This window comes from Hetaerina americana, unplaced genomic scaffold, assembly GCF_022747635.1.
Source record: "Hetaerina americana unplaced genomic scaffold, ioHetAmer1.1.p SCAF_306, whole genome shotgun sequence".
NCBI lineage: Eukaryota > Metazoa > Arthropoda > Insecta > Odonata > Calopterygidae > Hetaerina > Hetaerina americana.
Window position 1 is genome coordinate 182,694 of NW_027286882.1, and position 14,109 is coordinate 196,802.

General features: G+C 43.4%; 1 protein-coding gene across 1 annotated transcript in view; it reads right to left on the bottom strand.

Annotated features, from left to right (window-relative positions):
• LOC139691221 (afadin-like) overlaps positions 1 to 14,109 on the bottom strand; it is a gene marked incomplete at its 3' end in the record, with an annotated part of 215,571 nt that overhangs the window by 181,097 nt on the left and 20,365 nt on the right. The window lies entirely within an intron of this gene.

The window sequence follows — 14,109 nt, forward strand, 5'->3', positions numbered from 1 at the left end:
GGTATACATATATGCCAAGTTTGCTTCTATGAGGACCACCTGATGATGATGCCCAACGTCGAAACCTTTTTAAATAAAGTGTGTGGAATTACGAAGTCAATAATTTCATTTCAATATGTGGAAGTACTTGGTTAGGTGGGCGAAGAGAGGGGTTTGTTGGGAGAAATCCTATGGAGGCAGGAAAAATTGATGAAGGGTGTATTGATCGGTAGTGGGATGTTGAAGACTGTAATAGAGGGGAGAATGATAGGCAAACGAGGAAAGTGCAGGAACAGGATAGGGATGCTGGACGGATGAGGGGAGGAAGAAAGTATTCAGAAATGAAGAGGGACCTGATATAGAGTAGGATGCTGGATTTTGTGTTTTGTTAGGAGTCACCAACTATTTATTTGGTAGCTGTGTCCATCCAAAACCTACCTTAACCAGTAGATTACATATTAATAATAATAAATAGTGCACTCTTATCCATCATTCATGATTTTCCCTGCAGCATGCTGATACTTCTATCTTGTGAATCCAGTTAATTCCTTTACGAAGACGAAGTGAAGGTGTTCATTCATCAAGAAAAGGAATATAACATTAATAACGTTTATGGGCGAATAAAATATCGAATTGCGAGTATAATTGATATTACCAATGACACGATGAGTGATAAATTGAAACGGTGACATTATCAAAGAATCTCCTCCGTATCGAGTTAACTAGAAGGGGGAACTTATGAAAAGAAAGACGAAGACATCACAGATTCCCAACTAACGATTTAAACGATATTACGATATAAATATCGGCAGTATTCCCAGACAGCAACACTTCCATCCAATTCAATAAACGACCGTAATAGACATCCCACCTCCGACAGTTATATTTTTTAAGGCAAGGATGCAAAAAGCAAAAAGATAAATGCCAACAACGCATTGGAAACTAACAATAAATAGCTTATGCATACACCAATCATCTAAAACCACTAAAATGAAAAAGTTAGATTACGAGAAGCGAGGAGAAACGGCGAGGCTAAATTTGGTCAACAACTTGTAAAGGCTCGGAATATAGTCAGCTAGTTATTAAATCATATGCATTAGAATGGCGGGACTGCATTTTAGGCTTAAATGTCAACAAACACCCACACACGAAGACGAAGGATGGTGGGCACAAATAATACTGGGGAACAACAATGAATGATACATGTCTTGCAATTTCCTCCAATCAAACAAACCCTGGCACCCGACAATCCTACAATACGCAGGCCCCCCTTCACTCACTCGCATCTCCTTCCATTCCGACCAACAGTCGTATCCTATCCATCACTCGTTCGCCCACGTCTTCCTTTCCAAACTTAAGCATGATCATTCTAAAATGTTATGGTTTTAAGAATAATCCCCCGAATTGCATTCCCATCTCTCATTTACTATTTCTGTTTTTTTAAAATACACAATCATTAAAAAAAACAAGCAATGATGGCCAAATCTGCCTTACACCTTCTCCTAACGCTGCCTGTCCGGACTTCCTTCCCGCAACTCGCACCTGAACAGTCAGCGACACGAACGTGTAGAGAGGATAAGTTTCCTATCCGTCCAATCCACTCCTAATTTCGGCTGAACGTTCATTAATTCTACCATCCTCGTTAAACCAAACGCTTTACGAGGTCTACGAAACAGGGAAATACGTCCTGATTGTATTCCTGCATGTTCCTCTCTATTAGTACAATTCATTACTGCAGTGGCATCATGCACTACTCTTTCACCTTCCTGAGCCCAAACTGAATTAGTTGCCCTGCTCTCCGTCCTCTTAGTAATGATCCTGAGAGTCACTTTCGATGCGTGCGAAATCTTATCTATTCGATCGATATGGTCGCATTTCCATTTTTTGAAACTAATACTTTAAATGGATTGCCTCCGTCGAGAGAACAAAATTAAGCCGGAAGAACAAAAAACTGTTCCCTTCGGAGTAATCCTCGTTCGGTTCCACCCTCTTTGGTGGTGGCTTCCATCACTTTGCTCTGACCAACACAACCGCGATCGGGTGGGCGCACGTGTGTCCCGCGCATGCTCCACCCGCACCTGGTGCTGACGGCCCTTACGCCGTGACACTCTCTGCCCTAGATCCGAGGATTTTCCTCAGAGGAATATCGTGGAGTAACCAAGTACCCAGCGAGTGCCTCCGACAGCCCACTCGAAGAGATCACACGACTAATTTTTAAGCAACACTCCGACATATATACCATCCCTCACTCAGCAATTACGACTGTGAGCGGTAATATTCATGTCGCTGTCAATCTTCAGCGCAAGCACACCTTGCCTTTCAACTATGACCACTGGTCACACGGTAATTGTTTCCATTAAATGGTCATGAGATAACCCCAGGGTCGTGGACACGATTCGAACATTGATGCCCCGGGCCTCTTCCACCTCGCCAGTGGCCTCTTCCCATCGCACTTACTCAGTGCCAAAAAAAGAGCGTCATTCTACTGTTTATCGTAATTTGACGCTAAGGCATTTTTAAGCTATGTTACTGTTTTGTGATCACTTTTTTGGTACACCATACGTGAAATGGTCTGTGGCACGATGCAGACGACATGCATCGGGAACTTGAATCTTCATCTGCACAGCAAAGGAGTAAAGGCTCAAACGAAGCCATGTTTTCCATGGAACTGCAGGATCTTTAAACGCACATTTCACGAGTCCATTAGGCCATTCCATCGCAACAATTATTGAATAACACACTAAGGTCATTCCAGATATCATAACGACGAGGTATTCCCACACGTGGCTCTAGGACATCATGGCACCATACCCCAATGGAGGGCATTCAATTAATAGACTTCCATTCACCAAAGGAGTAGATCTTAAATCGAGATTTAAGATCGCCATACGGCGTCCACGCTCATAGACGCTCCTACAAGTTACAGCATCGTTTCAGTCCTCCGCGTTTTATTAATATTTATCTACTTTGTTCAAAGAATAAGATCGCATTAAAACATTCTAGGGTTGCTATTTATATTTCGAGCCCAATAAAGAAAAAACAGCAATTTAATATTGAAAATGTCTTTATTGTTTTTCCGAGTATTCTCCATTATAATCAATACACTTTTGCATGCGCTCGAGCCAATTTCCGAAACCCTTTTTCCACTCCGATTGAGATACCTCCAAAACATGGTTTTTGAATGCTTTAATGGCTTCTTCAGGTGCCGAAAAACGTTGGCCACGCAATTTTTTTCTTGATAAACGGGAATAAAAAGAAGTCATTTGGTTCTAAATCAGGGCTGTACGAAGGATGACTCATCGCGTGCCATTCAGAATTCACGGTATATGTTGCTTTAACGGTAGGGTTGCCGCATGTCCAGTTATTCCGAAGGAACAGGCGATCATTTGCTTCGATGTACTTCGTGCACGAATAACTTTTGTCGGATTTGGCTCGTCTTGGAAGACTCATGCGGTGGATTTCTGTTTTGTTTCCGGTTAATACGCATAGATCCAAGATTCGTCCACCAAAGGAAAACGAATGAGGAAATATTTGGTATGGTGGGCAAGGAGAGGGTTTTTTTGGGAGAAACCATAATGAGGCAGGAAACATGGATGAGGGGCGTATTGATCGGCAATGGGATGTTGAAGACTGTCATAAAGGGGAGAATGTTAGGCAAACGAGGAAAGGGAAGGAACAGGATACATCTACATCTATTTGATACCGCGCAAGTCGCCGCCCGGGCGTGTGGCGGGGTGTATTAGGACACCACCCGTAATTAAGAAAGAAAAAAAACGCATGCGAAAGCCACAATTTTATACCATCCGCAAACAAAACATGGCATACTCTCATGCAAGAACACATACACGACACACACATGCAAACACTCAAACCACCAACTAACAAACACATGCACCTACAAATACACCTTAATATCCTTGCAATGTATAATTTTTTTCTGACTTGTAAATTAAATGTTTTTAATATTTCTAAAGTGACTTCGGTTTCTTACTATTATGATTTCTGATTGTTCGGGGAAAGAATAAGCATTTGTATCTATCTGTACTGGAATCTATCTCCCTTATTTTATCTTTGTGGTCTGATCTACCTAAGTAGTGTGGGGACATTATGATTCCTCTAGTGTCATCGTTAAACTCGCTTGTTCTGAACCTTTCTAAATGTCTAAGCCTCGCTTGTTCTCTCCGCACTTCTAGTGGTTCCCCGCCTAAATCCCCTGAGAGACCTGTCTCACTTGTGTTCTTATCATAACAATTTTTAACGAATCTGGCGGATATTCTCTGCACTTTATCCAATTCTTTTTGCCAAATTTTCTCCCAAGGATCCCAAGTACTTGCGGTATATTCCAAATGAGGTCTAACTAGAGCAAAATAACACCTCTCTTTAACTTTTTCATTACATTTCCCCACCACCCGTTTTATGAAGCCAAGTTTCTTTAAAGCTCATCCACATATTGTCCTGATATTTGCTCCCCATGAAAGGCGTGGTGTTAGAACAACCCCCAAATATTTAACTTGATTGGGCGTAGTCAGTACTGAACCCTCTATTTTGTAGTTTATATCCTGTTCCTCGCTTCCTTTGTTCCAAAATTTCAAAACTGCGCATTTATCTATATTAAGTGTTAATCCCCATGTATTGCATCATTCTGAGATATTGTCTAAGTCTCTAGAGAGTAGCTCCCGATCTAGTTGGCTCCTTATTTTCCTGTTTAACACAGTGTCGTTAGCAAATAACCTCAGATTGCTACCGACGTGTGTGCTTAAGTCATTTAGTGTAATAGGGCCTCTTCTGTTCTGGCATCTGGATAGGGGTTTTTTCGACGATCAGTGAGGACAAGGGACCGCACACGATCAAAGTTGTCGTCAACACAGGCGGTTGAAGGTCGTCCCGGCCTGGCAATATCCGTGGCGTCTTGTCGGCCATCTTTGAAACGCTTAATCCACTTGAAAACGGATGTTTTCTTCAGAGCGTTATCACCGTAAACAGCTGTTAACATTTCAGTAATTTATTAATAACTTTCACCGCACTTCACCTTAAAAATCGATGTTGATTCATTGCTCCGTTATTGCATCAATTTCCATTTTCAACAATCAGTAAATGCAAGAACAACAGAAACTAACATAACTGGCACCATACGCACAGCTCGATGATCCGGCAAGCACAGACCGGTCATGGGGTCAGGCAACTAGCGCCACTGAAGGGCGCGGCTACAGTCCGCCTCATGGCCGCTAGATTGCACAAGTTCACGCATTTATTGCTAGGACCACGTATTCGATGCTAGATCGTAAAATGTAGGAGCGGGAATTCCATCGGGCCCAGGCGATTTATTAGGATTGATATTTTTCTGCAAACGTTTTATTCCATCATATGAAATTTCTATCATTGGCATCGGCTGGCGGAAACGAATTGGTAAGCTATCGGAGACATTCGGTGAGACATCGGTGAAGAAGACGCTTTGAAGGAAGGAATTTAATAAGTTGGTCTGTTATATACTGCTGGTTGCTCTTCCGCCTTTTTCGGTTTTTAGTGAATTAAATTTTTACTTATTTACCAGAACCTCTCTGACGCACGGTCAAACTGCTTTCGGATATTTCGCTATTTATATTCAGGTGATCTTTCCCTTTTGAATTCCCCTAAGGCTTTCCGAAACTCCTTCTTGGCATTCGCCCTAAATAACCTGTAATGTTAAGTGATCTCATTCCTTCTGTCGCAAGGAATACATTCTTGATATTGCTCGTGCTGGTTTGACGTCGCAATGCTTTTCAAATGTCACCAGCCATACGGCATCCAATGCACTGCTTCCATTAGCAGATGGCACCCGGATGGATCCACCGAATGGCCTCCTCGTGGAAGGAGGCGTCTGAAACACACTATTCGTGCAATATCCGACAGTACACATAACAATTGACATGCTCTTACTAACAACTCCACTAACTATGTTCAAAAGACACATAGGAAACACATTAAAAAGTGCAGGATAAATTCGCAACGCAGTCATTAACTTTCAGGTAACATTCAGTTCATCCAGGGCAGAAAATTCGTAAATGCGTCCGTGAGCTGCTCTACCACTGCTTAGACACGCACGACCCATTCGTCCCTGGGGCGCGTGGGTTTATGTCGCCAACCGTGAAGTGAAGGCGAGGCGATGCCGCGAAAAGTGCGCGGTAAAAACAAATGCTTGGACATATGTATACGCTCGGCAGTCTTACCTCTCTTTATTTCGTGACAATTGCCTGTCCTGTCGGTGTGAATTTTGGCTGAATTATTTATTCTTTGCCGAGTGCAAAGCCACACGATTGGTAACCCTGCGATAGGATTAAAGCCAGCTCCAGGTCTTCGCACATATATTGGTTTCTTTTCCACGAATGTTCACGAATCCGGTGGATTTTCCCAGTATCTTGTTCAAGTCCAAAGTCAGTGTCGATTGAGATGCTATTTGCTCGCCGCATACTCAATGCGTAGCCTCACCACAGGAAAAGAGCAAGCCTCCTTCACTTTCTCGATAGAAAAGCAAAGATATTATCATAATTATTATTATTATTAAATAACCTACCGGTTAAGGTAGGTTTTTGGATGGACATAATTACTAATCAAATAATTTGTGACCCCTAGCAAAACACAATATCCTACTCTACATCAGGTCCCTCTTCATCTCTGAGTACCTTCTTCCTCCTTTCATCCCATTCCACATCCCTATCCTGTTCCTTCCCTTTCCTCGTTTGCCTAACATTCTCCCCTCAATTACAGTCTTCAACATCCCACTGCCGGTCAATACCCCCTTCATCCACTTTCCCTGCCTCCATAGGATTTCTCCAAACAAACCCCTCTCTTCGCCCACCATACCAAGTACCTCCTCATTTGTTTTCTTCTCTGTCCATTTCACCATCTCCATTCTTCTCCACACCCACATTTCAAAAGCGTCCTGTCCACGTCTATCCTCCTGCTTCAATGGCCTTGCTTCCGCGCCGTACATAGCTACGCTCAATATCAAGGTTTTTACGAGTCTTTTCTTAATATCCTTACTCAACGTCCCTGTCATCAACTCCCTCCTCCTTAAGGAAGCCTCTTTACCTAGCGCAATTCTTCTCCTTACATCCCTACTACTTTGACCATGTTGGTCCAAAATACTACCGAGATACGTAAACTGTTCTACCTGCTCTAGTTTTTTCCCTCCTATTTTAATGTTTAGCTTGGCCTTTTTCTTTCTAGAGAATCGCAAAACCTTTGTTTTATTGATATTGATTCTCATCCCATACCTGTCGCACTGAATTTCCAATTCATTCAGCATTACTTGCAACCACTTGGCTGACTGACAAACTAAAGCTCGGTCATCAGCGAACCTAACAGTTTTACGAATTCCCCGCCCACTTTCATTCCTACCTTTCCAGTTCTTACCATGCCTCTTTAATCATTTCCCCTGCGTACAGGTTGAACAGCAACGGTGATAATGGGCAACCCTGCCTTACACCTCTTCCTAACACTGCCCATCCGGACTCCCCGTTTCCCACCCGCACCTGAGCAGTCTTAGACATGTATTGGTTGCGGATTAGCCTACTTACCCTCTAATCTATTCCTATTTTCTGCAATATACTCATTATTTTTCCAAATTCACTCTATCAAACGCTTTTTCGAAATCTACGAAAATGGCAAATACCTCGTGGTTGTGGTCTATATTCCTCCGGATTAATAATCCCATTACTGCAATGGCATCACGCGTACCTCTCCCCTTCCTCAACCCAAACTGATCATCCCCTTAGTAATCATTTGCCCTACTCTCTATCCTTTTGTTTATGATCCTGAGAACAATTTTGGCTGCGTGGGATATGAAACTTATCGTCCCGTAGTCCTCACATGATGTGGCCTTTACCTTTTTCGGAATAGGAACTAAAACTGATCTCAAAAAGTCTTCCGGCCAGATTCCCTCCTCATAAATACTACGGATCAGCCCATATAGCCTCTTCCTCCCACGTTTTCCTAACATTTCAATAGTTCCGCGGGAATGTTGTCTACCCCCACGGCATTATTTACTTTCATCTCCCTTAATGCCCTTTCTATCTCATCGTCTAGTCCTGCATCGTCTGCACCTAAGCTATCTTCCTCTACGTCATATTCTTTTTCAATGTCTAACTTTGTTGGTAAAAGTTCTTTACTATACAGTTCTTCTATATACTCCTGCCATCTCTCTTGGATCTTTCCTGCGTCAACTATTACCTTACCCGCCTTATCTCTAACTGTTAGCATAGCTCTTCCTTTCTTACTTCCCGATAACGATTTAACTTTGCTGTACAGCGCACCGATTTCACCCTTCCTCCTCAGACTTTCCATATCCTCGCACTGCGTCTTCCACCATGCTTCTTTTTCTTTATTTTTTGCCCCCCTCAATTTATTGTTCAATTCTTTGTACTTCATTTTGCCTAATTCTGTATTTATATTCTTCCATTTTCACCGCTCATCCATCTTTGTAATCATCTCATCCCCCATCCATTGTTTCCTAGTCCTTTCAGCGTTAACGGTTCCAATAGTGACAACCCTTTCTTGATGATTTCCCATTTTTCTTCGATAATACTAAGCCCATTACCATCCTCCATGATTTTCTCTACCGCCTGTTTGTATTCCTTCCTTTTCAACCCATTTAATGCTTCTACATTCCATTTTCTAACTCGTCGCCCCTGCCTTATCTTTTTGAAACGTACGCTACATTTCATAACAACTAAATCGTGGTCTGAGTCCGCATCCGCTCCCGGGAAGCTGTGCGAATTAATCACATTGTTCCTAAACCTGTCTAACCAGTATAATCTAGCTGATACCGTTCTGAGTCACCTGGCATTTTCCATGTACACCAGCGTCTTTTGTGGTGTCTAAACCAAGTGTTGGGTGATTTAGTTGGCACCTTATCTCCTGCAGAACTCAATTGCTTTCTCCCCGCGGTCATTCCTCGTGCCTAAACCGTAGTCCCTGACCTCATCACCATCTCTTCCTTCGCTTACCGTCGCATTCCAATCCCCCATCACTATCAAATGTTTCCCTGAGGAACACATGCGACTACTACCTTGATCAAAAATTTCCCGGAATTTATTCAGAAAATTAAAAATACAAGTTTATTCATCTAAATCTATATTGTCCCCTTCAAAGTAATCCCCATCGACTGCAACACACTTATGCCAGCGCTTGATCCAATCCTCGAAACATTTTTTATATTCGGTTTTCGGTATGTCCATCAGTGCTTCCTGCGATTTTTCCATTACTTCCTCTCGGCTGCTAAAACGCGTTCCCCGTAATGGTTTTTTAACTCGATTGAACAGAAAGAAGTCACAGGGAGCCAAATCAGGTGAATTCGGTGGCTGTTGGATGGTATTTGTTGCATTTTTCGTCAAAAAATTACGAATAATGATAGCACTGTGCGACGGTGCGTTATCATGGTGCAAAATCCACGAGTTTTCTGCCCACATTTCTGGTCTCTTTCGGCGAATTGCTTCACGCAAACGTCTCATAACGCCCAAATAATACTCTTTGTTTACTGTCTGGCCTTCTGGCAAAAATTCATGATGCACTACACCGTTGTAATCCATGAAAACCGTCAGCATTGCCTTCTTTTTTGACTGAAAACGACGTGGTTTTTTTGGTCTCGGCTCATTTGGTGAACGCCATGCACTTGCCTGATGTCTGGATTGCGTGTCGTACTCATAAACCCACGTCTCGTCTCCAGTAATGATCCTTTTGATGAATGTGGGATCGGATTCAGCCTCGCAAATCATGTCTTTTGCGACGTCAACACGGTCTCTTTTTTGCATGAAATTGAGGTCTTTCGGCACCAACTTTGCTGCTACACGACGGAAACCCAAATCATTAACCACAATGTCTTGGGCGGATCCATAGGCAATGTTCAAGTCCTCCGCTATCTCTCTGATGGTTAATTTGCGGTTATTGACCAACATTTCTTTTACTTTATCAATTTTTTCACCGACTTTCGATGTCGATGGCCTGCCACTGCGTTCATCATCTTCGATTGACTCACGACCACTTCTGAACCGCTCGTGCCACTGGTAAACGACCGTTTTTTTTAGAGAATCGTTGCCGAAACACTTTTCCAACATTTCCAACGTCCGTGCGCCACTAAATCCGTTTTTTACGCAAAATTTAATACAAGTTCGTTGTTGCAAATTTAAATCCATTTCTGAAATTGTAAAAAATCGCCAACACACACAGAGATAGATGTACTCTTGGCTACGTAACTTTTGCAAATGTCAAGTTATGACACTAAGATTTAAAGGGAATATCAACAACAGATGTACCAATTTAACAAAAAAAACAGAACTCAAATCGGAACGATGGGAGCGCCACACGGTGGTTATTCCGGGAACTTTTTGATCAAGGTAGTATGTCCTCTAATTGATCGCATATCCTATCGACATCTTCTTCCTTATGGTTGCTCGGTGGCATGTATACCTGAATAATAACCAAGTTCGTCGGTTCTGCTTTTATCCCTACTAGTAATAATCTATTCGTTACCTGCTCTATGTTGACTACGCTTCTTCCTACTTCATCATTTAATACTATGGCAACCCCTCGTTGGCTCTCGTCCCCGCCGCTGTGAATTATTCTATACTGATCACTCCAGTAATCCCCGCCATCCTCCTATCTCACCTCGCATAGACCTAAAATATCTTTATTTCCCCTTTCCACCTCTCGCGTAACATTCTCCAATTTCCCTACCCTCATCATTGTCGTAACATTTCACGTTCCTATTCTCACTAATTTGGTCTTCTTCTCCTGCGTCTTCTGTCCTGCTGCTGCTGGTTTTCCCTTGCAAGGGTTTCGTGGGATGACGACCGCGGAAGCCTTGCCTCCCCCACTGCCGGGCACGACACACGGCCGATTGAGCCGAGCCCCGTAGTTGCCAGGACTCAAAATCTGTGTATTGTCCATCATACTCTTCTTGGGAATGATAATTGAGGTGGTTTCCCGTTGCCTTCCTCAATAGTGTTTTTAACGTGACACCATCACTTACTGGCCGCCTACTGGGATCAGATGCCATTTCAGCCGCCTCACTGAGGAACAGACGCTGCGTGGACTACCTTTCGTCTGGCTCCTAACCTTCGACCTATCTGGCATGGGTGACCTTACCAGAAGCAATAATTATTACTCCCGCCAGGACAGCTCTAGGGGTCATCGGAACGCACAAGCCCTTCCACCACGTCAAGGTTGTAGTCCTGGGAGGGAGTAAGGATATATTTAGATTAATTTAAACACGAAGATAGGCAGATCGAAGTATAAAGAGTTTATTAGTAAGTTGAGGCGGGAAACAAAAGAGAGTGAAAGAAGGGAGGCGGAAGATGCAGGGCGAGGATATGTAATGTCTGTAAAGGGAGGGCGAAGTGGATGTAGTGTGCAGGGGGATGTGAAGTGGTGAAGCGCCCTCGGGATGGAAGAAGGGACGATTCGAGCCTACAACCGAGGCGAGGAAAATCATAAATGGAACTAGCTGTCCGGTAATATTCAAGTAAGTTGGTAGGAAGATGTAGAGCTACCACAGGGAAGGAAATCAGGCCAGAAAGCTTAGACATTGAAACTAATACTTAAGGTTCATAAGAAAGTGGTAGGAAGAGTATTTCTGGAAAAATTGGTAACATTTATGAGGGAGGAATTTGGCCGGAAGATTTCCATTGCTCAGTTTAGATTCCCATTCCAAGAGAGGGAAAGGTAGCCATATGTGAGGACGCCGGAACAATGATTTTGATATTGCACGTCGCGTGAGAGGTTATCAACAAAGAGATGGAGACAAATGATTAGGCAGGAGAACATCAATTTGGGTTCAGGAAGGGAAGAGGCACGCGTGATGCCATTGCGGTAATGAGGTGAAAATTGAAAGGAAAACACTCGTGGAATACAATCAGGATGTATTTATATATTTCGTGGATATATTTGATAAGGTTGCATTGGGAAGAATCAATCATTTTAATACATAAATTAGGATTCGATTGGAGTGACATGAGGCTAATCCGCAACCTGTACATGTCTCAAGAGTGGTCGGGTGCGAGTGGGTGACAGTCTGATTGGGGTGTGTTAGGAAGAGGTGTAAGACATTATCACCGGTGCTGTTTAACTTACATGCGGAGGAAACAATTAAATAGACATGAAAGAAATTGGAGACACACATGACAATCGGTGGGGAGTAGAAATAATCAGTTAGGTTGGCGGCCGACCAAACATTAGTTAGTCAGTGAGCCAAAGGGTTGTAAGAACAGCTGAGTGCATTGGAAAGTAAGTCCGATTACCACGGAGTGAGAATTAATATTAACTAACTCATTAATGGAATTTCCTATGCACAGAAAGGCTATGCTAAGTATTAAAATAGGAGTTCATGAACTGGATCAGGTACAAACGTTTACCAATCTTGGATGTTTTTGGAGCAAAATGGCCGAAATAGCAGGGACATAAAGAAAAGAATTGCATTTGGCAAATAATCCTTCGCGAGGAAGGAAGGAATGACAGGAGTACAAATGTCAAGAAGAGCCTCGTTAACACTTTGATACCGAGATTGGTGTTGCAGGGCTCAGAGGCATCGTCATTCGAGCAAGATCACAGACGTAGACTGGAGGCTTTTGAAATGTGGGTGCGGAGAAGGATGGAGAAGGTGAAATGGACCGAAAGGAAAACAAATGAGAAGTGCTGGGTATGGGGGTTGAAGAGAGGGGTTTGTTGGGAGAAATCCTAAGGAGGCAGGAAAAATGGATGAAGGGTGCATTGATCGGTAGTGGAATGTTGAAGACTGTATTAGAAGAGAGAATGTTAGACAAACGAGGAAGGGGCGGTAGATAGGATGGGGATAGGTTGGACGCGGAAGAAGGAAGTATTCGGAGACGAATGGGATTTACTGCAGTGCCGTATATCAGATTGCATTTTTTTAAAAGATGTATCGAAAATACGTCCTCATTGTATTCTATATTCCTCTCGATTAGTGATCTGATTCCTGCAATGGCATCGCGCGTACCTCTCCCCTTCCTAAACCCAAACTGATCATCCCCTAAGTAATCATTTGCCCTATTCTCTATCCTTTAGTGCATGATCCTTAGAACAACTTTAGCTGCGTGGGATATCAAACTTATTGTCCTGTAGTCCTCACATGATGTAGCCTTTACCTCTTTTGGAATAGGAACTAAAACTGATCTCACAAAATCTTCATCACAGCCAAAGACTTCAACACTGCTGACACCTAACAAAACCTACAAATTTAACACGTGGAAAGGCCCGCCCACAAAAGGGGAACACCTGAACAACGAACAAGGGATGCTTAAAAGTCAGCGAATACGACGCAATAGCCAAGTGCACACGTGCCGAAGGGCGGACTGCCCCGCGACAAACAAATGTGTCAAGGTCACGCGCGTCCCAAACTACACCTCACTCCACGGAACCTGCTACCCCTTCCCTTCCGAAGGACGGTTCACCGCGGTCCGCTCTTCGCGTCGGCTGTCTCCCGTGATCACCGCGCACCTCTTCCCTCCCCGCTGACGGTCGCCTTGACCACAGGCACCCGAGTTGGCTTCCTCCATATCGACTCATGATTTGCCATCGAAGACAATGGTGCCAATTGCGGGCACATTCAATTTCGCCAACAAGCCACCAGGTGAGCGATGAGGAGGGGCGGGAAGTGGGCATGACCATGCGTCAAACGGAGGACAGGGGCGGCGCGACACATCTGCTCAGGAGAACAAAAGTCAATGCACAGTGTGTATCCCTCACTTTGGCCATTCTGAGTGAGTCTGTGAGTTTCAGCCAACCCCCTTTCATTTAACTTGATATCACTACAAGATGAACAGACACAACTGAGTTACACAACGCATTAAAAATAAAAACATTATTCGCCGATTAAGTGAGATGATAGGCAAAGAATAGTGACCTTTCAATTACATTACATATTATCCTGAAAACAACCGCTAGGGAGTGTGGCAGGGGGTGATTGCACGCCCGACTAAGTTTGACCCGAAACACATTCCCCCTAGCTCGGCTCCCCCTGGACGTCCGTCATTCTGATCCCTTATCGTTCGTGGAAAAATGTCATCTGAAAACTAGATGTTCCACACTTGATCTCTCTAATTTTATTGACATGGTCTCTCCTACCGTAGTATGATGGAG